The sequence below is a fragment of the Oncorhynchus clarkii genome, chromosome 27 (genome assembly GCF_045791955.1).
Source record: "Oncorhynchus clarkii lewisi isolate Uvic-CL-2024 chromosome 27, UVic_Ocla_1.0, whole genome shotgun sequence".
Lineage (NCBI taxonomy): Eukaryota > Metazoa > Chordata > Actinopteri > Salmoniformes > Salmonidae > Oncorhynchus > Oncorhynchus clarkii.
Window position 1 is genome coordinate 48,775,897 of NC_092173.1, and position 4,259 is coordinate 48,780,155.

A 4,259-nucleotide genomic window follows, 5' to 3' on the forward strand; every position below is an offset into this window, starting at 1 on the left:
ACCTGGGAGGGTAGAGGAAGGGAAGCCTGTAACTGAGACTGGGATGGTAGACGAAGGGAAGCCTGTACCTGAGACTGGGAGGGTAGAGGAAGGGAAGCCTGTACCTGAGACTGGGAGTGTATAGGAAGGGAAGCCTGTACCTGAGACTGGGAGGGTAGAGGAAGGGAAGCCTGTAACTGAGACTGGGAGGGTAAAGGAAGGGAAGCCTGTACCTGAGACTGGGATGGTAGAGGAAGGGAAGCCTGTACCTGAGACTGGGAGGATAGAGGAAGGGAAGCCTGTACCTGAGACTGGGAGGGTAGAGGAAGGGAAGCCTGTACCTGAGACTGTGATGGTAGAGGAAGGGAAGCCTGTACCTGAGACTGGGAGGGTAGAGGAAGGGAAGCCTGTACCTGAGACTGGGAGGGTAGAGGAAGGGAAGCCTGTACCTGAGACTGGGAGGACAGAGGAAGGGAAGCCTGTACCTGAGACTGGGATGGTAGAGGAAGGGAAGCCTGTACCTGACACTGGGAGGGTAGAGGAAGGGAAGCCTGTACCTGGGACGGTAGAGGAAGGGAAGCCTGTACCTGAATCTGGGATGGTAGAGGAAGGGAAGCCTGTACCTGAGACTGGGATGGTAGAGGAAGGGAAGCCTGTACCTGAGACTGGGAGGGTAGAGGAAGGGAAGCCTGTAACTGGGAGGGTAGAGGAAGGGAAGCCTGAACCTGAGACTGGGATGGTAGAGGAAGGGAAGCCTGTATCTGAGACTGGGAGGGTAGAGGAAGGGAAGCCTGTACCTGAGACTGGGAGGATAGAGGAAGGGAAGCCTGTACCTGAGACTGGGAGGACAGAGGAAGGGAAGCCTGTACCTGAGACTGGGAGGATAGAGGAAGGGAAGCCTGTACCTGACACTGGGAGGGTAGAGGAAGGGAAGCCTGTACCTGGGAGGGTAGAGGAAGGGAAGCCTGTAACTGAGACTGGGATGGTAGAGGAAGGGAAGCCTGTACCTGAGACTGGGAGTGTATAGGAAGGGAAGCCTGTAACTGAGACTGGGAGGGTAAAGGAAGGGAAGCCTGTACCTGAGACTGGGATGGTAGAGGAAGGGAAGCCTGTACCTGAGACTGGGAGGATAGAGGAAGGGAAGCCTGTACCTGAGACTGGGAGGGTAGAGGAAGGGAAGCCTGTACCTGAGACTGTGATGGTAGAGGAAGGGAAGCCTGTACCTGAGACTGGGAGGGTAGAGGAAGGGAAGCCTGTACCTGAGACTGGGAGGGTAGAGGAAGGGAAGCCTGTACCTGAGACTGGGAGGACAGAGGAAGGGAAGCCTGTACCTGAGACTGGGATGGTAGAGGAAGGGAAGCCTGTACCTGAGACTGGGAGTGTAGAGGAAGGGAAGCCTGTACCTGAGACTGGGAGGACAGAGGAAGGGAAGCCTGTACCTGAGACTGGGAGGATAGAGGAAGGGAAGCCTGTACCTGACACTGGGATGGCACTGACACTGGGAAGCCTGTACCTGGGAGGGTAGAGGAAGGGAAGCCTGTACCTGAATCTGGGATGGTAGAGGAAGGGAAGCCTGTACCTGGGAGGGTAGAGGAAGGGAAGCCTGTACCTGAGACTGGGATAGTAGAGGAAGGGAAGCCTGTACCTGAGACTGGGAGGGTAGAGGAAGGGAAGCCTGTACCTGAGACTGGGAGGACAGAGGAAGGGAAGCCTGTACCTGAGACTGGGAGGACAGAGGAAGGGAAGCTTGTACCTGAGACTGGGAGGGTAGAGGAAGGGAAGCCTGTACCTGAGACTGGGATGGTAGAGGAAGGGAAGCCTGTACCTAAGACTGGGATGGTAGAGGAAGGGAAGCCTGTACCTGAGACTGGGATGGTAGAGGAAGGGAAGCCTGTACCTGAGACTGGGATGGTAGAGGAAGGGAAGCCTGTACCTGAGACTGGGATGGTAGAGGAAGGGAAGCCTGTACCTGAGACTGGGATGGTAGAGGCAGCCTTCTGTTCCCTGAGCCAGTTATTCCTCTTCTCCTGGCCCCACTACCATGACTCTCCTGGGGTTGTCTCCTCACCACACTCCTGGCTGATCACAATAATAAGGAATAATGCGAAATACATGTGCATTTATTACCAATGAGGTATAATCAAATGTTCCATAATTATGTTTTTTTTAAAGGAAATTGCATAGTCAGAGAAACAAATCAAATGGATGAAATCCTTAATAGAATTTGAGTTCAGTGTCAAATGTGTACGATGTTGGGTAACTACTAGGAGGTCAACCAATTAATCGGAATGGCCGATTAATTTGGGCCGATTTCAAGTTTTCATACCAATCGGTAATCTGCATTTTTGGACACCGATCGTGGCCGATTACATTGCACTCCACGAGGAAACTGCGTGGCAGGCTGACTACCTGTTATGTGAGTGCAGCAAGGAGCCAAGGTAAGGTGCTAGCTAGCATTAAACGTATCTTATAAAAAACGATCAATCTTAACATAATCACTAGTTAACTACACATGGTTGATGATATTACTAGTTTATCTAGCTTGTCCTGCGTTGCATATAATCGACGCGGTGCCTGTTAATTTATCATTGAATCATAGCCTACTTCACCAAACGGGTGATTTAACAAGGGCATTCACGAAAACAGCACCATCATGGCAGCAATGTACCTAACCATAAACATCAACGCCTTTCTTAAAATCAATATACAACTATATATTTTTAAACCTGCATATTTAGTTAATATTCCCTGCAAACATGAATTTCTTTTAACTAGGGAAATTGTGTCACTTCTCTTGCGTTCAGTGCAACAGAGTCAGGGTATATGCAGCAGTTTGGGCCACCTGACTCGTTGCGAACTGTGTGAAGACCATTTCTTCCTAACAAAGACAGCCAACTTCGCCAAACAGGGGATGATTTAACAAAAGAGCATTTGCGAAAAAAAGCACAATCGTTGCACGACTGTCCCTAACCATAAACATCAATTATTTTCTTAAAATCAATACACAGAAGTATATATTTTTTAAACCTGCATATTTAGTTAAAAGAAATTCATGTTAGCAGGCAATATTAAACTAGGTCAATTGTGTCACTTCTCTTGCGTTCGTTGCACGCAGAGTCAGGGTATATGCAACAGTTTGGGCCACCTGGCTCGTTGCGAACTAATTTGCCAGAATTGTACGTAATTATGAGATGACAATGTAACAAGAATATTTAGACTTATGTTAGATAAAATACGGAACGGTTCCGTATTTCACTGAAAGAATAAACGTTTTGTTTTCGAAATGATAGTTTCCGTATTTGAGCATATTAATGACCGTATTTCTGTGTGTTATTATATTATAATTAAGTCTATGATTTGATAGAGCAGTCTGACTGAGCGGTGGTAGGCAGCAGCAGGCTCGTAAGCGTTCATTCAAACAGCACTTTCCTGTGTTTGCCAGCAGCTATTCGCTGTGCTTCAAGCATTGAGCTGTTTATGACTTTTTACCTTTATTTAACTAGGCAAGTCTGTTAAGAACAAATTCTTATTTTCAATGACGGCCTAGGAACAGTTCAGGGGCAGAACGACAGATTTGTACCTTGTCAGCTCGGGGGTTTGAACTTGCAACCTTCCGGTTACTAGTCCAACGCTCTAACCACTAGGCTACCCTGCCGCCTTCAAGCCTATCAACTCCCAAGATTAGGCTGGCAATACTAAAGTACCTATTAGAACATCCAATAGTTAAAGGTGAATGAAATACAAATGGTATAGTGAGAAATAGTCCTATAATAACTACAACCTAAAACTTCTTACCTGGGAATATTGAAGACTCCTGTTAAAAGGAACTGCAAGGAACTGAAACGTTAGCTTTCTTACATGGCACATATTGCACTTTTACTTTCTTCTCCAACACTTTGTTTTTGCATTATTTAAACCAAATGTAACATGTTTCATTATTTATTTGAGACTATCTTGATTTTATTGATGTATTATATTACATTTAAATAAAAGTGTTAATTTAGTATTGTTGTAATTGTCATTTTATATATATATAAAATAAAAATAAAATTGGTTGATTAATCGGTATCGGCTTTTTTTGGTCCTCCAATAATCAATATTGGTTTCGGCGTTGAAAAATCATAATTGGTCGACCTCTAGTAACTACAGGTCAAGTAATTCCTATTTCTTCTGAATCAGAGGGAAGATCTTTGGGGGCGGCAGATACCCTCGAGATTAGAGCGTTGCGCCAGAAACTAAAAGGTTGTTTTTTCGAATCCCGGAGCCCTTGAGAAAGGCAC